This window comes from Mustela putorius, unplaced genomic scaffold (genome assembly GCF_011764305.1).
Source record: "Mustela putorius furo isolate JIRA1106 unplaced genomic scaffold, ASM1176430v1.1 tig00003856_pilon_pilon_pilon, whole genome shotgun sequence".
NCBI classification, from domain to species: domain Eukaryota; kingdom Metazoa; phylum Chordata; class Mammalia; order Carnivora; family Mustelidae; genus Mustela; species Mustela putorius.
In genome coordinates, this window is record NW_025422008.1 from 1,186,152 (window position 1) to 1,207,481 (window position 21,330).

Sequence of the window (21,330 nt, forward strand, 5' to 3'; positions counted from 1 at the left end):
GTGACTCTTAACAGGTTTCACATCATGGTCAGTGGTTTTTGCCATCTTAGCGCTGTGGGAGGACCAGGCCTGCCCAGTGACATGTTTTCCATCCAAATATTCACAGACAGTATCAAATCTTCTCAGACGTTTAGTTATTTATATTTTTAATTGTTTGCAGCTTACTTTGTGTAAGTTAAATATACATTATACATTTAATCAATTATCATATCCAATATTAGAATTCGCTGTGTATATTCATTTAATGTAAAATGTTAAAACAGATGAAATGTAGGGAAGATAATTTTTTAAAAAGATTTTATTTATTTATTTGACAGATGGAGATCACAAGTAGGCAGAGAGGCAGGCAGAGAGAGAAGAGGAACAGTGTCCCCACTGAGCAGAAAGCCTGACTTGGGACTCAATCCCAGGACCCTGGGATCATGATGTGAGCTGAAGGCAGAGGCTTTAACCCACCGAGCCACCCAGGCACCCCAAGAAAATAATTTTTAAGAGTATTTAAATTGGGGGTATAGTTGACACATAATATTCCATTAGTCTCAGGGGTACAAAGTAATGATGTGACAAGTTCATATGTTACACTCTATTCCTCACAGGTGTAGCTCGCATTTGCCCGATGCAGCCCTATGACAGTATCATCATCTGTCTTCCTCGTGCTGTGACTTTTATTTCCGTCACTTATTCATTCTGGAATTGGAAGACTGTGTCCCCACTGCCCCTCCCGCATGTTCCAAGACCCCACCCCTCCTCTCTGGCAATCATCTCAGATGATCATTTACTGGAGGAGTAATGCCTGTGAACAAGAGAATCCTGTGAACAGAAAGTGCACTGTGTAAACATTTGATGCTTGGCTTCACAGCTCAGAGGACAGCAGGAGCTTCTGATGACACCATTTCCATGTTTGCTGAACTTAACACCCATCATTACTATTACAGAAAGTTCTACTGTTCCCAGGACGTTCCTGCCTGCAGCTCATTTATAATGTTCTTCAAACGGTTCTTTTTGGCGATGGCCGATGATTTCTGTTGCATACTTAGCGCGGACAGCATGGGTTCAAATGTTCAGCTCTCACACAGCTATGGGGTGTGATCTGCATGTCATCTTTACACGGCTGGGAAGAGCAAGACACCAGTGAGTTTTGATAAAAGTAGCACAGGTTTTGTTTGTTTGTTTGTTTTAATCTGGATATGCCAAAGAGTGTTTGCTTTGCAGGAAATCACACACAATCTGTGCATTGTATGGGGACACCATGGGTGTGGGATTGGAATATGACTGTCACAGGGGGCGAGGGACAGGGAGGTTTGTTGTGTCATTGTCTCCCATTGTGTTATGTTGTGTGCCCTGTCTCTCCTGTCACACAACACACGTGTGTGTGGGCATACACACACACACACACACACACAGATACACATGCTTTCCCCACAGGTGCATCACTAGGTCCTCACTCAGTTAATCCTGGAGCCTCCTCCGAAACTCCCCCTCCCCTGCTTCCTTGCTCAGCTCAGGACAGTATTCCCCCTCAGCGGGGTCAGAGCTGCTCTAGGAGGCATTTCCTGCCTTGGGCTTCATGGACCTTCCTCTACTATGACCCTGAGGAGAGGGAGACAGTTTGGAGTCGAGTGGTGCATGAAGGAGCCAAGTTCTTTGGATGACAAGACCAAGATCTTCACGAGCCAGATGAAAAGTAACCCCCAAACCTGAGGAATGTGCAGCGATCCTACCGCTAAACCCCGGGGCTCAGTCTGGACAAAGAGCAGCTGGGACAGCCAGCAGCTTGGGGCCTGGGAGAAAGCAGAGGGGCCAAGCACACCCCTGACCCTGACCCCCAGGAGTGTGAGATCCTCTTGTCAGGCTGGAGCAGGCAGGTGCGCACAAGCTGTCATGTGAGAGTGAAGCAGGGACAGTCTGCTCAGGGGGGTAGGGTCCTTGTGTCATTAAGTAGTTAACTAACAGACTTAGTGGGTCATGGACACAGTTTAGGTCCCTGTAGGGGAGGAACCAGAAAGTATAAGCTAGTGTTTGTCCTCACAGAGCCTACAGTGAAGATGGGGAGACGCCCACCCTTCTGAGATCACATGACTGAGTGTGTGAGGCAGACTGAGAGCTACTAAAGACCGATGCCTCCATAGATGTCACACGAAAAACAGAGACACAGTTTATAGGGTTCATAGACCAGACCCCCAGTGGTCGGGGAAAGTTCATGAATGAGCTGCAACTCTGTGTAGACCCTGATGTGTACAGATTGTACACATGATCTGGGTTTATGGGGGGTGGGGGTGAGGTCCCAAGCAGTTAGAGTGGGCAAGGTGTGGGTGACATTGGACACAGGGAGGTCAGGAGATAGGTGTAGTTAATCATTTCTAGTTAATATCTGGAGGGTTTAGCATATGAATCAGTCAGTGGAGGACCCTGCATGTGGCATCCAGGCATAATCCAGTAAGAAGCACAATTAGAGCTGAAGAGGGAGGCTGCTCAGACTTTCCCAGCAGATCCATATAGGAACATGAATTCCAGTTTGCCAGATGGTTCTGTTTCAGGTCCCGACAGAGTCCTGCCTTCTCAGGGCTCACAGCATCAGAGAAGAGAGATGGCATGCGGGGAGGTTTGGTACAGTGTGTAAGGATGGGACAGGGATCTTTCCAGCAGTTTTTTTCAGGATCTGAGAACAAACTCTTAGAAGACCTGTTCCTATGACTCCCATCACTCAGGCTGTTACAGAGGTGTTAAGAGCTGTGCAGGAACTGAGGAGCAAGACCAAGTATGTCATTCTTACTGTGTCAAACTAGCACAATCTACACAGTGAATGTTCCCTACTGAGAAGCTGGTGGGGGTGGGATGCAGAGACAAATGCTGGGGGCTCCGGAGATGTGCTCTGTCCTGACTGACACTGCCTGGTCCTGGGCAGGACCCTGACCTTGCAGGTCACTGTGGCTGGAGCTCCAGGAGGATAATGGGACCTTGGGGTGGCACGGGATGACCAGGACATGACAGTGACTGAGTTTGAACATGGAACCTCTGCCATCCATGGTAGTCTCTTTGTTGCTGCTACCCCAGCAGAGACAGGAGGCCAGTGGGCACTTCATTGAGGGACAAGATGGACTCAAGAAGCCGCGGTTCCTATTGCTGCAGAGACACGGGGTTTAGGACAAGAACTCAGCGGCACTGGTAAGGACTCCCCACAGCCCAGCCCTACAAGCACTTCCTAGTCCAGCCTGGGGCCACCCTCTCTCCAGAGCTACTCACACACAGAGGTGGAAGACATCTAGTGTGGGATGGGGGGCCATGCGCTGAGGACAGCGGCCCATCCCGAGTCCCCTGGGCAGTGCCATGGCACACACTTCTTAGGCCCACGCTGGGGAACGTTCTTGCGGGAGAGCACGGTAGTAGCTCTGAGGCTCATGGAGGTTTCTCACTCTTCAGGCTCTTCCTCAAACCAGAGACACAGTAGCTGTGAGGACCTATCAATACTGAACTAGAGATACTGAGTTCCAGGCTTCATAAGCGGGTGGAGAGTCTCTGAAAAGGGTCGGCCCTTGGAGGAGAATGTTAGAAGCAGTTCTCACCCTCTTGCCTTGGGCCCCGGGCCTGGCTAGTGCCGGTTACTTCTGCCCCGATAGGGAACACTCCCTGCCTCTCCCTGGCAAGCAGCCAGACCCTCCCCAGGTATTACATCTTGGTCTGTGGAGTTGATGCTTTTCCAGAAGGCTTTGTCTTAGTGCTCCCTGTTTGCTCTTCCACAGAGCCTCCCAGAACACAGGTGACCAGCCACCCTCTCTCTGACTGTGGGGTCACCCTGAGGGGCTGTGCAACCTGGGCTCCTCCCCTACAGAGATGACTATGACCTGTAGTGGGCCAAGGAGCACCAGGTCTAGAACAAGGAGCTTGTGGAGACCAGGCAGAAGGGGATGGAACCATCCAGAAGTGGGTGGCCATTGTGCTGCCTTCTGGAGATGAGAGATACACGTGCCACGTGCAGCATGAAAGGATGCCAGGGCCCATCACTATGAGACAGTGGGGGAGTGGAGGAGAGATGAGCAGTGGAGCCTCATATCAAGGACCCAGGAGCTTTCTAGAGACTTCCAGCAGGGCACAGGGTATCCCTGTTTTCCTTTTCACCTCTGATCCATTTGCCCAGCCCACCATGCTCCTCAAGGGGGCTTTCCTGGCCAGGTTCTCATTGATGCTCTGATCTCTGGGGTTGTTTTAGCAGGGGTTTAGATTGATGGAACTATAGTTGCTAGAGTTGTGTTCTAGAAGAACAAGAACTCAGGTGGAAAGGAGATCTAGTCTCCTCATTCTGATCTATACCTGTCTCACCCCAAGGGTTCAACTGAAACTTCTGTTCCTATTTATTCTGAAACAGATATGGAGGCTACTGGCTCCTGGGGATGGGGGCGGGATGTGGTATCCCTGGCTGGTGGGAGGGCAGGCTAGGAGAAGGTGGGAGGCTGGAGACCTGCTGGACCCCAGAGCCCCAACACCACCTGGGACAATGCACATGGTTGCCTCTGGATTCCTGTAGGAGGGTTCCAGGAGCAGGTATGCAAGAAATCCAGAGAGTACCAGAGTTCCTGCCGAGGAGGTCTCTCTGGTGGGAAAAAAATCCTCTGGTCCTTCTCCCTAAAGATCCTAAATTAAAAAAAAAAAACAACATTTTTATTTAAATTCATTTTAGTTAGCATATACTTTATTATTACATTATTTGGTTTGGGGTAGAAATTAGCGATTAGTCAGTTGCATATACCACTCAGTGCTCTTAACATCATGTACCCTTCTTAATGCCCATCACCCAATTATCCCTTCCCCCCCACTCACCTCCCTTCTAGCAACCCTCATTAAGAGTCTCTTATGGTTTGCCTTCCTCTCTATTTTTATTTTACTTTTTCTTCCCTTCTATGTTCATCTGTTTTGTTTTCTAAATTCCACATATGAATGAAATCAAATGGTATTTATCTTTCTCTGACAGACTTATTTCACTTTGCATAATAACTTCTGGTTCCACATAGGTCTTTGCAAATGGCAAGGTTACTTTCTTTTTGAAGGCTGAGTAATATTCCATTGTGTCTGCCTGTCTATCTATGTATCTATCTGTCCACCACCTCTTCTTTATCAGTTCATCAGTCGATGCACAACTGCCATCAAGATCCTAGATTTCTTAGGCAGAGGAAGAGTAAGTCAGACCCCAAATAAAGTGGGAAATGTGATGCAGAGGTGTCATGTACATATGTCTGTCTGGGGAGGGCAGGTTCACAATCTTGTAGAAATGTGTACAGGAATTTGTGTGGAGGTTTGTATATACGTGTGTGAGTGAGCACGTGCAAGCATGTATGAGTGTCCATATGCATACGTATGCCTGTGTGTGTGTGTGTGAGTGTGCGCGTGCGCACATGCACCCCGCTCTGAGAATTCCTCATCCTTGTGTCCACTCTGTCCGATTCATGGTTGCCCCACCCCCACCCCACCACATGGGTTACAAGTTCCATCTGCAGCAGGTAAGAAAGTGAGAGGGGCTCGGGGTGATGAGTGAGGGGGCGAACTGGTACACATCATGGTAGGAAGAAGAGAACAGGAATTACTTTGGTGGGACTCTCTTCCTCCCCAGGGTTCTTCTCGATAAAAGCGTCAGACACAGTTTTAAGGGATTTATATGAATTGAATCATTTAAAATGTCCTAATAACCCTGTGATATAGGGAAAGGTACCAACTCCAATTTATAGGGAAGGAAACCAGGGTCACTATGAGCTTAACTGAGTCAATTGGTTGAGCCATGACTAACAAAATGGTCAGGTGCTGAGTCGAAGTGCACACCATTTATTTTATTTTATTTTATTTTTTTTGACCACTGATAACTGTTCATCTGCCTCAGTAAGGGTCACCACCTTCTGTGGCTCTGACAGCTTCTCCTTCTCTAGCACTGAGTCTTGTCAGGCGTATGCATTTCTCACTGTCCCTGTAAGGGAATCCATGGGGTTTGAGGGGATAGGAGAGCTGGTTGTACGTTGGCGGATGGAGTGTGTTTGCTGGAGGTGGAGGGGAAGGAGGGCACCTCTGGGCTGTAGGGAGGGAATCAGTGGAGTCTGCATCTGGGGTGTGAGGTGGGCTGCATACAGAAGTGGGGAGACCAGCCATGGGTGGGCAGAGTTCACTTACTGTTTTGTTCATAGCCTGAAAGCACAACCCGAGTGAGCCTGAGAGACACTGGGGTGAGCATTCATGACCTACCAATCCTGCTATCTGTGACCTGTCTTCTTCCAGCTGACTTCCTGGTGAGGCCTGCTCTCCAAGGTGAGAAGTGACGTGAAGGTGGCACTTTCTGGTAGCCTGACAGTAGTTCCCTCATGGGCCTTTCCAGATAGAGTGAGAGGAATGCAAGTAGGTTGGTAAGAACTTGACATTCATGTTGGAAAGAGAAAATGGGATGTTTGTCTTCAAGAAAGGGGAGGGCTGACCTCTGGGGAGGACTGAGTAGTTCTTTGTGGGCTGGTGGACTGGGGGCCTCAGCTTCTTGATGGATGTAGGCAGCAGGCTGGCCTGAGTTTCTGGTCTTTCCAACACAGCTGCTTGCTTCATCAGAGCTTACAGGTGGAGAAGATGGTAGAAACTCAGCAGGCAAATGGAATTCATGATTGTTTATATTCCAAGGTCACCACTGACAGATTTCTTTGGTTAAAAGATATTCTAGGTACCCCCACCCCATACTCAGTAGGAGGAGATTCCATAAGGGCATGTGGACCAGGAGGTGGGGACCATTGGGCCTTATTATAGAACCTGCACAGGGATGTTCCAGGTGACAGATGGGAGGAATGGAGGGTAGGAATGTCTCTGCGCTGGATGTGTTCATAAATCTGCACTTACCAGGCTGTTACCCTGCACAGTCACAGAGCAACATAGTTATCACTCTGGGTCCCCTGCTGGAGATGACCTGCAGGCTGAGTTGTGTTATCCAAGCAGGGTCTTAGCTGCAAGAATCATGCTGTAGGGGTGCCTGGGTGGCTCAGTGGGTTAAGCCGCTGCCTTCAGCTCAGGTTATGATCTCGGGGTCCTGGGATAGAGTCCCGCATTGGGCTCTCTGCTCGGCAGGGAGCCTGCTTCCCTCTCTCTCTCTCTGCCTGCCTCTCTATCTACTTGTGATCTCTCTCTGTCAAATAAATAAATAAAATCTTAAAAAAAAAAAGAATCATTCTGTATGTGGAAAGGTCTGTCTCAACTTTGTGGAACCTAAGAGGTCGTCCTCTCGGAATATTTCCCCCCTCATTTGTCAGACCTTTTAATTCTCTAGGAAAGCACCATCACTACACTCAACCATGTTGTTTCTTTCCTGCATCGTGCTGCCTGGGTAATCCTTGTCTCCCTCTATTTCTGCCAGTCTGCCACAGATGGGATTCCATCAAGACATTTCTTGTGATTCCACTCCTCACCCTTTTTTGAACACAGGACATTCCCCTGCCCTAGTGAGGGTGAACCAGAGGTTCCCTGCCTGGAAAGAACTACCCCCAGACCTCCTCTTACAAAATTCCTTCATGTCCTTCAATCCCCTCAGAGCTCATGTTCTCAGTGAGGCTCACATGTACCACCCCAGTAAAGTAGCCGTCTTCCCTGTCCCCACGCAGGTCTCCTCTGGGTCCCCTCCCTCACTGCACTTCCCAACCTCTAACACACACACTTCCCTTAGTTACTAGCACAGTCTGCCCCTCACTACCAGCACATACACCCCACCAGGTGGGCCCATTTGGTCTGTTTCTACTTCACTGAGGTGTCCTAGATGCTATAGTAGTGTTCCTGTGTCTGACGCTCAATTATCACTTGGAGAAATGATCCACAAAAGCACTTCTCTTCTAGATGAGTCTCAGGCCACAGCTGTTTGTGGCAGCTGTCACTTTTCTCACCAGTGGTGTCTCCTCCACGTCCCCATGTCCTCCTTCCCACACCATCCCTCCTGCACAGCACAGGAAACAACGACAGTTCTTCCTTCAGCAAAGTTGTGCATAGTCTTACGGGTCATATATTCCAGACAAATGTGTATTCAGATTAGACACTGCTTCATCACTCTATGAATCCGGAGGGACATGAGACCAGAACTCTTACAGGAGAAGAACTGGCCTAAGCCTCCAAAGAAAAAGAAAAAAAAACGGGAGGGGGACTAGGAGGAGGAGGGGGAAGGATGGGGGAGGGAAGGAGGAGGAGAAAAGACAGGCAAAACTTGGGGGCTGAGTCCTGACCCAGTTCTGAGTCTAGACTGTCCTGCTCACAGGAAGCTCTTGCTGCACAAGGTCCTGGAGACAGGGGAGATCCAAGTCCCTGTGACCGCAGGGCCTGATGGGACATCAGATGGGACATCAGACAGGTTCTACTGAAGGGACAGGGTCAAGGGAGCAGTGATGATGACCCAGCAGAGGAGTGACCATGTCAAAGCCCAGGATGCAAGTAGCACAGGCTGGGCACAGTCCATGCTGGCTCCTTGCAGCCTCTCTTCTCCCCACCCCCAGAGGAAGCCCAGCAAACTTGCAGAACCTGGCAGGCTCTCAGTGCTTTTATTTCCTCTCCGGAACACTAGGAATCCTCCGTTTTTTAAGTAACCCATCAACCCCTCCAGGCAAGCACTGAAGCAAACAAACTGCATCCAGAGTTTTTTGTTTGTTTTTTTTCTTTTGTTTGTTTTAGATTTTATTTATTTATTTGACAGAGAGAGAGAGAGAGATCACAAGTAGGCAGAGAGACAGGCAGAGAGAGAGGAAGGGAAGCAGGCTCCCTGCGGAGTAGAGAGTCCGATGTGGGGCTTGATCCCAGGACTCTGGGATCATGACCTGAGCTGAAGGCAGAGGCTTTAACCCACTGAGCCACCCAGGTGCCCCCAGAGTTTTAATTTCAACCAGACATTAAGAGTCCCCAGTTCCCTGGGAAGAGAAACACAGATAGGGATGGAGAGGGGAGCAGATGAGGGAGGAAAATGCAGAGCAGTAGGGGTCGGGAGACAGGAGGGCAGTGGCGGAGAGTGGGGCTCCTGGGGCCGGGCGGGACATGCCGGTGTGGAAATACCTCACCGGGAGGGAGCCTGCGGGCATGGAGGGGCTGCGACCCCGCCCGACCCTCCTCCTCGCCGGGCCCAAGGCTCAGGTGGATGCAGCCACGAGGGCAGGGGGAGCGGGCACCGAGTGGGGGAGAGCAGGGAGGAGATGGGGAGAGAAGTGGGAGCACAGACCCCAGCGGGGCCGGGGGCGGCTGGGGGGTCTCGGGAGGGGGCGACGGTGAGGCGCCTTCCCCGGGAGTCCCGCGTCCCCGCAAGGAGGTCCCCTCGCTCCCGCCCCGCAGCTGCTGCCTTTTCCTACCGCCCCGCACTCACCTGACCAGGTCTCGGTCACGGCCACGGCACAAGCAAGCAACAGCAGTCTGTTCCGGGACTCGACGACCCAGACCTTCAAGGTCGGAGAAGTAGCAAAGTCCTGGCGGGCCTGCTAAAGACTTCAGAATGTGGAACCGCGGAGCCGCTGATTGGCTTCTCCAGAAACCTGTCACCCAATGGGAGTGCGAAGTTTTTTTGCGCGTCATGGGTATCCAGGCAGGCGGACCAGATACAGGCTGTAAAAGGGAGAAGTGAAACCCGGGGAGATGGGGACTCCCTGGCGCTGGGCTACCCTAGGGCACCGCTGCCCTTGCTTCTGAGACTCTGAAGACCAGTCCCTCCTGGGGATCTGAGTCTTTGCCCTGACCCCTCTCCTCCTACACGGTGATCAGGTGATCACTTTGTCACCCTGTCTTCCCAGGGGCTCTGAGGAATCCAGGCAGAGACCCTCAGTTTGGACTCAGCCCCTCTTCTCCGCAGTCCTTTCCGGAGTATCTGCTGAACTGGACTTTCTTACCTCTCACCCTCACCTCTGTCTCTCTGTCTGGACTCTTCTAGAGGGAACTCACCCCAGGGCATTTGCTACGAGAGAGAGAGAGAGAGAGAGAGAGAGAGCGCGAGCAGCCCTGGGAACAGAGATGGAGGGACAGGGCTTTCTATTTACACCTCAAGAAGCTGGGTCTGGTGCAACAGCTGCAAATTCTCACTGAGACCAGTGTCCTTTTTGTGAATTCACTGTCTTGGTAGCACAGTCTTGATAATCCCTGAACATCAGCAGTCTAGTCTGTGAAAGTGATTTTGGCCCCTTCCCACAGAAATGTGTAAACTTGTATATCACAGCAGTCAGACTCACAGAGCTTTTCCGTTTCCCCAAACAGTATCAGTGACTGCTGTGTTCTGAAATTATCTTCATTCCCTAGCCCCAAGATTGTGCGAGTCCTGGACATACCCTCAGTGCAGGGATACACAATTGTTATTGTGTATTTCAGCTGGAAGCCTGTCCACGCTTGGATCACCTGGAAGTGGCAAGTGTTCAAAGCAGTAGAAATGCACTTCCCCCATGTCCATGCATTCCCTGTGTGTGAGTCCAGACCTAAGGCATGGGCGTGGTTATTGGGGCTCTAGGTATTATCTGATTACCATGAGGAGGCAACTGTTTTTCAGGCAGCCCCACAGAGTGTAGTTAATACCAGATGCACAGAATATCTTGCTAAGCCCTTTAAATATATATGAATTAAAAATCTATATGCCAGCATATTTAAGTCTGAGAATTCCTGTTTTAGAATCTGTTACCTCTGCTTCTCTCCCTCAGCCTGCATCTGCAGCCCTTCTCTCTGTCTCTCTCATCCATCAGGCCCTCTCCTCCCCTTGTGTCCACTACCTCTGATTCCTGAACTGGGGCCCTGGTGCCTCCCCATCACCTGCCACCCAGGACCCTTGTCCCCACAGGGGTCAGCGATCCTGATGACATGAGTCAGCTCATGTCATGTCTTCACTGAAAATGCTCCAATGGATCCATCTCACTCCTGGGAAGCCTCTAGAATAGGGAACACACTAGCACAGGTGATTTGGACCACTTTGGTGAAAACTGTATCTGCAGCATAGAAAGCTATTCCTGGTACATAGTAGGCACTAAATTAATTGTTGTTGAATAAATGAATGAATGAATGAAATATGTCTCTATTAGAACGTAATTCATTCCATAAAAATCACAAAGGGGAATATAGTAAAAAATCGAGAAAGGTTTTGTTGCATGCAATTAGTGTGCACAATAGTTCATAAATTCATTTCAGGGGAAGAAGTGCTATGTGTTTATTTGTTGCAGAGTGAGCCTGGGTATTCATTTTCGATTACTGCATAGCTAATTACCAAGGCTTCATGGCTCAAAACAACACCAGTTATTTCGCTTATCGTTTTTTAGTCAGAAATCCAGGCATGGGGGGCTCCTGGCGGGCGACGTTGGTAGAGTGTGTGACTCTTGGTCCTAGGGTCATGAGTTGGAGCCCTGTGTTGGCTATGGACCCTACTTAAAAAAATATAAAAAGAAAAAGAAATTCAGGCATGGTGTAGATGGGCTCTTACTCAGGATTTCACAAAACTGTGTTCTCATCTTGATGTGTTCTGCTCCTTCAAGTTCATACAGAACTGTTGGAAGAATTCTGTTTCCTACAGTTACAAGGCTGAGGTCCCCGTTTCCTTGGCAGCTGGAATGGTCCCCATGCCCACAAGCATCTTTGCCATTTTGCCCTCCCTTTTCAAAGCCAACAATAGAGAAAACCCTTCACATTGAATCCTTTTCACACTTAGGATCTTTTTTGCTCAGGAAGAGCCCAGCCCTTTAAAGACTCACCTGATCAGGACAGTTGTACCTAAGGGAATCTCCCTGTCTTAAAGTCAGCTGATTTGAGGCCTTACTTATATCAACAAGGTCCCTACCCAGCAGCACTTACTTGAGTGTTTGATTGACTAACTGGGGGAAAGGGGAATAACCAGGGGGTACTTACTGGATTTCCTTCATCCAATCTGCTGGTCATGGAGCTCCCACTCATCTCTTCAAGGCCCTTTCATCCCCACTGATGTTAAGGAGCTAACTCTAGGACCTCTGTCCCTTACATGATCCCTGCCCTATAGAGGAAAATACACTCAAATTTCTTAGTGATGCAGTTTCCTCTTGCCAGCACCTTGGCTTTGGGGAAAGGTGAGTCTTCTGGATCTTCCTGAGGAACATAATCCCTTGGTGGGTGTTCTGGCCTCATATCATGCCTGCGTTCCGCATGTCCACTTCCTTCAGCTTCTTGATCCCATCCTTTGCTGTCTACTGGGGCAACTACCAGGTCAACCTTGTGGAGAGTTGGACACTTTTTTCCAGTTTACATAGAGCCACCCCAACAGTGAGATTGTCCCATGTCCTGGGGTCCTGGATAAATCCACATCCTGAAAAGTGCCCCCAGTCAATGCATTTTTTCTTTGCCAGCCTGACATTCCTGTCCTTTGATCAAGCACCCTCAGAGTTCAGTCCCAGGGCTGCTGCTCATGTTCCTACACATGCATGCTGGGTAGTTCTTGCAAAACTCCTGGGTGGATACCACATGCACCTAGGGGTGAGTCTTCTGCACCATCTGACAGCACAGGAAGTGTTAACCATTAATAGAGAAGGGCGAGCCTCCTCTGTGTGTCCAGAGGGTGCTGAAGGGCATCCACTGGGAGGAACTTGATCAAGTCTGCAGGATCTTAGGTTTTCCTCACAGGGGCACTGAGTGCCACATCACAGGTCTGCCGTGGCTGAGTGTCCAAACCTCTCTGGAGTTTTTCCACTCTCCCATTATGATTCAGCTGCCATTCAGCTCTATGCATCTTCCTCTACAGGACACAGCTGCCTCTGTAAGATACTGCAGAGGCTCTCTTGTCTAGTCACTCACTGCTTGTTAACAGCCCTCAGATTCCCATGATCTTTCTATGATGCATCAGTAGAGATCACCAGCAACCTGAACCCCACTGATTCTGCAGCCCCCACCCCAATTATTTTCCACCAGCTTCTGTCATCCCAACTGCCATAGCTTTCCCCCAGACCAGGACAGTTTCTAGGCTCACCTCCAGCAACACCTGCAGCAGTTCAGCCGCCCTTTGTGTCCCACCTTCCAGCGTGGTCAGTGGACACCTGGTCTGCCAGGCAGTGTGTGAGCTCTTCCCCAATCCCCATCTTTCTGCCTGAATTCCTGGGCCATTCCTGATGCCACTGGTGTTTCAGTGTTTGTGGGGAACAGACCCCAGTACAGCATGATAATGCCAGGAATTTGTTAGGAGAAACCCTTGTGAGAAGACATGGGGAAGGATCCAGAAAAGCTGGGAGAACAGCAAATCTTGATGCAAGTCTGAATCCCAGGGAAGGAAACAACAAAGGAAGATTGTCTGGAAGCGTCCTAGACCCAGTGCAGAGTCAGGCAAGTTCATCAGGGTGTCGGGGAGCCCTGGAGCCTCAGTTAACCTGCAGAAGAGGAAGAGTCTTGCCTTAGTTTCCTTGCTGTTCTCAAGAACTGGCTGGAGGAATTCCATAGGAAGTGGCATCTCAGAGCGCACATGGCATCAGATCTGAGAGCACACAGCTGGGGCCGGGAATCAGTTGCACTCCCTCAAGCTGACGGTAAAAGATGTGTCACAGCCCGCACCATAATCTAGTTGAGAACAAACACTGATTATGTGGTTATGTGGCTGCCTTCAACTCAGGTCATGATCCCAGGGTTGGGATCGAGTCCCACATCAGTCTCCCTTCTCAGCCTAGTCAGTCAGTCTCAGTCTCCCTCTGCCTGCTGCTCTGCCAGCTTGTTTTCTCTCTGTATCTGTCTGTCAAATAGATAAATAAAATCTTTAAAAGATGAAGAAATGAAGAACAAGGAAGGGAGGTTGGATGAACTGAGAGCCCAGATATTTCCAGGGCAGGCGTGCCAGGTCCATGGGAGATGAGATACCCTGTGGGAGAGGACTCTGCAGGTAGCCAGGTCCTCAGGGGGACCTGGATTCTGTCGGAGCTGTGAGGTGAAGGGAACATCCTGAAAGGATGTGGACATTTGCTGATCATGGGCTGAGCATTCCATGGGGCACAGTGGTAGGTTCAGGAGCAGGGAGGGGGCGTGAAATGAGGCAGGATAGGGTGTGCAGAGCGTCATGGAGTGTGAGCGCAGAATATCTGGGGGCCAGGGGTGACCAACAGAGATGAAGAAAGGGACATAATGACATTAGTCCTGGTGGACTCCAGGCAGATGGTGGTGCTGAGTGTGTGAGAGATGATGGGGAAGAACAAGCGTTGGGGCTCTTCCTTGGGCTCTGTCATTGGGACAAGGAGGTTTGAGGTGACTTAGTTCTACATATGGGCCTTTTCTCAACCCCCAATTATGGGAGACAATCCCTGGGGTAAGAGTGGTGTTAATAAGTCCGTGGGTTCAAACTTGACCCCTGTGGGGCAGGAGTGGACTCACACAAAATGTCAGCTCTGCCTGACAGCTGCATTGGGAGAGAGACTTCTGTGACTCTGGCTGTGAGCCCAGCACAGGGTACCCTCTTATATCTTCCCTAGGGAGCGGAGGCCTAGGGAAGCTGGGATCTTAGTCTTCTAACCCCAGTGCACATGTCCACACTGTGGAGTAAGATGTAGATATTGAGATGCTGTTCCCAAATAAGAAATGATTTTGTTTAACTGAGTTTTGAAAAATTCAGAAAGAAGGAGTCAAAAATAGTTTCTACTTTGTGGTTTTCCCTTGTACTACCATCTATGGGCTGGAGAGAGGAGTTGCAAAGGGATACAGAATCCTCAGAAAGGGCACCAGGGCTCCTGAGCTCTCCTCTACTGTGCCCCCTGCCACAGCCCTGAGGCTGACCCTTGTGGAGTCCAGGGCTGTCTGGAAGGTTCTTTGTTGTCCCGCTGATGCCCAGGCCTCTGCCCAGACATCTCTACCTGACATTCAGTGCAGACCCCATTCAGGCTTCTCTGTCAGAATCCATTTGAGAGCAGAGCAGTGGGGGACACCCTTACACTTCTCCCTGTGTGGGGCATCTGGACCAAGGATAGAAGGCCCAGGGATCCTCTCTTGTCTTCAGCCAGGCCCTACCCAGTGTCTCCCTCAGCTGTAGCACCTGGGAAGGGACCCATATACTAGGGGGCACCCTCATCCGAGATGAGATTCAGAGTGAAGTCTTTTCAAAAACCACACTGATGCACCCTGTGGCCACCCAGAGTCACACAGACAAGGAGGATGTGGTACACACACACACACACACACGCACACCCACAAACCCACATACCCACACATGAACCATAGAATATTAAGCAGCCATAAATGAGGAAGAGATCTTGTTACTTTGACAATGGATGGAATTACAGGGTGGTATGTCCGCTAAATGAAGGAAGCCAGACTGAGAAAGACAATACCATACATTTTCATTCATACATGGAATCTAAACAACAAAACAAGTGGATAAAGAAACACACAAAAAGCAGAATCAGACCTGTAAATATAGGGAACCCACTGATGGTTGCCAGAGGCAAGGGGGTGGGGGATGGGCACAATGGGAGAAGGGGAGCGGGAGACACAGGCTCCAGTTCTGGAATGAGGAGGGGTAGGAATGAAAGGCACAGCACAGGGAATCACTGTCACATCATGTGTGGTTACAGACGGCAGCTACACTGTGGTGAGCATAACGTGATCACAGAAGTGATCAGTGTGTTTTCTATTTGAAGCTAATGTAACCTTGTGTGTTCACTATGTTCAAATAAAAAATTTTTAAAGAAATTAATTAGAAAGAATAAACTATAAAACATATCAGTTTTTATTTATGGGTCATGTATGTTTGAGTTATCCTACATTCTTTGAAAAACTTCTCTTAATTTCTTTTTTTTTAAGATTATTTATTTATTTATTTATTTGACAGACAGAGATCACAAGTAGGCAGAGAAGCAGACAGAGAGAGGAGGAAGCAGGCTCTCTGCCGAGCAGAGAGCCTGATGTGGGGCTCCATCCCAGGACCCTGAGATCATGACCTGAGCCGAAGGCAGAGGCTTTAGCCCACTCAGCCACCCAGTTGCCCCAACTTCTCCTAATTTCACAACTTCTGAGTACTCTATATTTTGTGAAGTAAAAGAGTTTAACAATTAAAAACCAGCAGTTAATGAACAGGTAAATGCCATACTGAAATAACAAGAATATGTGAAAACATTGGAAACTCTAGATGAAATGGACAAATTCATTGAAACACAAAACCTATGAAGACTAATCATGTAAAACAGCCAACCTGACAAGATCCATAACTAGTAAGAAGATGGAATCAGTAATCAAATCACAGAGACATACTGGATCAGGTGGCTTCACTGGTGAATTCTACCAAACATTGGAGGAAGACTCAACACCAGTCCTCCTCAAAGTCTTCCAACAATGCAAAGGAGAGACTCTTCCCGACTCATCTGTGGTGCCGGCAGGTCCAACATCTCAAAGCAGTCACAGGGACTACAAGAAAAGGAAAGGACCTGACTGGCCTGTCACCTGGACTCCACAGCATGGTACGTGAGACCCAAGCCCTTACAGACATCCACCATGAATCCTGCCCTAAAAGACCCTCACCCCAGACTCTGATACTTACAGATACCACAGATGTGTGTACATTTCACTTTAATGTTGTTTGAAAAATTCTGATAAATAAGGGAATGGGGGTTCAGGAGGGGTGGTGATGCAGAAGGGGGAAGTCATGGGGTAGCGTGGGGGTGCAGGTGGAAGTAGTGTCCCCCCACCCTCATGCATGCTGTCATCTCCTGAACAGAGTGTCACATTCCAGAAGGGATGGGTGAGCCCTTTCCCGTGGCCGTGTACCTGCTGAGAAAACACGGCCATTACCCTAAGTCATGGAGAAGCCCTGAGGGGTTGGCAGAATTCAGATGCCTATACATGCGAGGGCTTGTGTGGGGTATGGGGTCAGAGGGTAGACTGGGGGTGCACAAAGAGAAATAATTGGATGAAAGAGGAGAGGGACCCTACACAAAAATAAGCAAATATCCCAACCTGGAAACAAGGTTGGGGGCATAAAGGTGTCATGAAGCCATCATGCACTGGGTGCCCACTTCATGCACTATATGGTTCAGGACACATACACTAAGGATCAAGGAGACTGAAGGGTTGGAGAAGCCAGTTTCCTGAGATCCAGACTCGCTGTAGGAGATGTGCATCTCATTGTCAGCTCACTGCTACTGACCTCAAAGCGACCCTGCACATCAGTGAGGATCTTGGCATCATTTTCATCTCACACAAATGTGATGGCCATGCCCTTGGGGCCAAGCTGGCCTGCTGGGGCCACCTGGAAGGAGGCAGAGGTTAGCCCTGGGAAGAGCCCATGGCAGGAAGACACCCAAAACGAGGGATGAAGCTGTAAGGTTAGAAGACATAGAAAATCAGGGGGTGTGAGGGGCACTAGGATGCTCCGTGTGTGTGGAGCTGACCCCATGCATGTAGGTGTGGGAAGCCTCTGGCATGTGGTAAGTTGGTGACAATGTTCACCTGCTCACTGTCCACGCCTCAGCGAAATAAGTTGGTAGCTGCAAGAATTCCTTGTTTAAGATCTTTAAATGGCTGATACGAAGAAAGTCCTTATGAGAAAGGAAATTAGAAAAATGTTGATAGTCCCTTCTCTCAACAGTCTGATTTCCTCCCAAGGATAGAAAACATCCCTCATCTCTGGCTCATCACTCCTCCTGGTGCATCCCTCGGTGGATAAGGGCTGGGGAGTTCTCCACCAGGAGCTGGGCCACCACAATGCAAGCTGCCCAGACTTCACAGAGGTCTCTGCCTGTGTGTGGAGAGAAGGAGGATGTGGGTCCATGTGTGCAGGGGAGAGAGAATATGCACTAGAGTGGGAGGGAGGGTTCAGTAAGTACACTCCTCTCCATGAGTCCCTCTAAGCCTCTCTTACTACCGGATACATGCTTCCTTTCCTGCTTTCCATATAGCTTACTCTTTCCTCCTTTCCTTTGGTTCTGATTACCTTGAGCAGATTGGCCTCTGAGAAGATACATAGAACAGTAGCAAAATTTCCCAAGCATGTTAGGAGACAGGAATGAGGTACTCCATGAAAAAGAGCTAAATATTGGATGTAGGATCTGGAAAGTCCACAACCAATATTCCTGCTTATGAAACCAACCTAAGATCTACCCTAATTCTGGGAAGTAGTTTTACTTGATCGTTAGTTTACACAATCGAGAAGCTGACAGAATTCTTCTCCTCAGGTAGTGAAACAAGAAGAAATAAATTCAAGAACCCTAACAGGGCCAATGTAGATTGAGATTTTCAAGAATTAAAAACCCTTCATGGTTTTTAAGTTTTAGGTTTGTTCTGTTTATTGGGATTTATGTTTACTATCTGACCGTGAGAGCCATGGAACCGAAGAGCAGCCCCCACCTCACTCATGCTCAGTCCTTTGCATCCATCAGACACATCACCAGTTTGGCCAGAACTTACATTTTTAGTCAATCCTCCTCATTCCCAGATTTTTTATTTGCCAATTCTCCTAGTTACTAAAAATTCTTTTAACCCCACAATCAATACGCATGGGACTTTCACTGTCATTTGGGGACTCACACAGAGCAACAAACACATTTAGTCACCTGACATGCATGTTCCAAGCTGAGGTGAAACATTTTTGCAGAATTTGGAAATGTGCTTCTCAAACTTAAAATGTTGCAAAGACACTCTGGTGTTTTTACGGTCCTACTTTATCTAATGCAACCCAAAATATAAAGCTAGGATAATCAGAAGAAAATTGCCACAGAGATGAAAAAGGAGACCAGTGTACAAAATGAGTTTAGAAATAATGCCGACTATATGTGGAACCTGGATTGTTGACACAAGTAGGACTCTAGGACAGAGGAGAAAGGCTGGAGTTATCAAAAAAAGTGAATTGACTACTAGCGATTCATGAAGGAAAACCCTAGATTTGAACCTTTTCTTCACACCATACACATGCAAAAACAAACCAATTAAAATCCACAAAATTTCAGAAAAGTTTACAAAAAAGCTTTATGATTCTGATTTAAGAAAGAACTTGTTATGCAGAACATGGAAGATATTTGCAATAGAGAAAAAATTTGTGTATGTTATTAGCTTAAAACTGATATCTGCTGATCACAAAAGACATCATTAAGAAAGTGAAAAGGCAAGGCACAAATGAGGAGAAATTCTTTGCCACACATGTTAGCAACCAACCACCAGTCCACAGGATGTGTGCCCACTTCTCCGGTCAGTGAGCATCAGACAGACTACTTACAGAGTACATGCCCTAAAGCTTCCCGTTTGCCAAACTGGAGTGGAAGCCAGAAGGCACGGGAACATTTGGAGAGCCCAGTCGGTAAGTGGTCCGTGGAGGATGGTCTCCCATGGGACAGAGCACAGTGAACACTGGGAAAGGGGATAAATGGGAAAGTGACACAGAAGAAATCTAAAAGATAAACATGCATATGGAAATGTGCTTTCTCTCCTTCACTGAGGGACATGCAAATTAACACCCTAATGACAGCATGAATGTGCCTGACAACATACTATGTGTAACAGCCCGTCACAAAGGACAATGCGTTCAATGGTGCCAGGTTTTTTTTTTTTAATGATTCCAGTTTTAACCAATGTCCATAAAAGGCAAATCTACAGAGACAGAAGGTAGATGAGTGGTTGCCCGGGGCTGGGGAGAGGCTATGGGAGAAAAGGGGGAGTGATACAAGGTTTCTTTTAGGGCTGATGAAAATGTTCTGAATTTGTTATAGTGATGGTTGCACAACTCTGTGAATGTACTGAGAACAACTGAACTGTACCCTTAAATCAGTGAATGATATGTGAATAAGATCTCAGGAAAGCTGTAATAAAAAACCCGTAATGAGAGAGTGTGCTGAATCCACTGGAAGCTCTAAGCTGCACTGACTGGCTGAGAAGAGCTGTCAGGGCAGATGGAGAAGCAGGAAGCATCTGTGATCCGTCTCTTCCTGGACAGCAGGTGCACTGGGGATCTGTCTGATGTGACTGTCGTGGATACCTGGAGTCTTGAAGGCTTGCAGCTTCCAGGGGGAAGGCTTGGAGGGTAAAGTGCCATTTATTTCGGTCATTTTCAGCCTGGCTCCAGACATGAGGCTGTTATCTGCTCGCCCCCAGTCTGTTGTGGAGAGCCAGCGGAAGTCCCTACAGCAATTTGAACACAGCTCGTGGAAGCTAAGGTGAGCTATTATGACCCTGTCTTCCAAACATCAGGAATGAGTGTTCTGAGGGCTGCTTGCGACTTTTGGTCAAGGGGGTGCAGCGAAGATGCAGGCCAGTGTGCTTGCAAGCCCACCGCCAATAGGACAAGCCCTTACTCCTATGGCTGAAGCACTTCAAGAGTACTTAAAACACCTGGGGGCTTCACTCCCCTTCATTTCCCCCTTTTTTCCATTTTCCGAGGCAAGCATATAAGCAGTAGAACATGGAAAAGCAACCATAGATACAGGCACATTTAGAAAGCTACCCTTGCCCAGGGAAAGGTGCAGGCTCATAAATGACCTGAGGGGTTCTTAAGTTGGCACCTTAGGTGGTTTCCTGGGACAGAGACTCTGTACACAACAGAATGACCAAAAATCAAGAACAAAAAGTAGCAACCAACAAAGCTCTGCAGACTGCAGGGAAGGGGAGGAACTAACTTCGAGTATTATCAATTATTACCAACTATTATTACCAACTATTACCAAGATTGAAATGGTCAGTTTTCAGAAAAATTCACAAGCCTACAAAGAATCAGTAAGGTATGACTATTGAAAGGAAAAATAAAAATCAGTGGTGGAACCGTCTGAGAAAGAAGAGAAGGCAAACCTGCTAGAGGAAAGACATTAAGACAACAGTCTTACAGATGTTCCAGCTGAAGTCAGGTGATTCGGATCTCCCTATCTGGTCTCTCCTGATAAACAACAAATGCAAATAATCAAAAGGTAAGGATAGATGATGACAGATAGATAGATGATAGATAGATAGATAGATAAATGGTAGATAACATAAGAGGGTACGACACTTGCTAAACAACACAAGTTGATGACAGTGGCTCTGGGAAAGCTCTGGACTATCCTGAGAAACAGCAGAACCATCTGGAACACAAAAAATAAGGATGGCTGCACAGAAAAGCACAGGAAGCATTTTACCTGTGTCATCCCTCCTTCAGTCTGGAGCAGCTCAGAGTAAGGAAGATGCCCTCAGAGGGATTTCACCTTCAGGGAAAAGAGAACAGGAGGACTCCAGCCATCCTGCTCACCTGTGCAATCTGCATCTGTGCAACCGAGGACCCCCACAAGTCTCCACTAATGCTGAACCCCCTGATGGAGCTGGGGGAGCAGGAGCCCCTGGAGTCCTGCCGCTTCATCTCCTTCCCAGCGCTGGAGCTCTCACTGTGGTGAGACCTGCCCCCAGCGGTCCAAGTCCCTGCTGTGCTCCCCTCTCCAAGATTAGGAT

General features: G+C 48.5%; 1 long non-coding RNA gene across 5 annotated transcripts; it reads right to left on the minus strand.

The window, feature by feature from the left end:
* Nucleotides 1-459: 459 nt before the first annotated feature.
* Nucleotides 460-9,471, minus strand: LOC123387568. Of its 5 annotated transcripts, none has more exons than XR_006602010.1 (5): nucleotides 9,341-9,471; nucleotides 6,450-7,042; nucleotides 6,223-6,344; nucleotides 4,564-4,629; nucleotides 460-1,111 (listed from the first exon to the last, which is right to left on the minus strand). It is a non-coding gene; the product is annotated as an uncharacterized LOC123387568 (long non-coding RNA). The 5 variants fall into 5 exon arrangements; XR_006602008.1 differs by having other exon boundaries at nucleotides 4,485-4,629; XR_006602009.1 differs by lacking the exon at nucleotides 460-1,111 and having other exon boundaries at nucleotides 4,308-4,629; nucleotides 6,450-6,575.
* Between the last annotated feature and the right edge of the window lie 11,859 nt (nucleotides 9,472-21,330).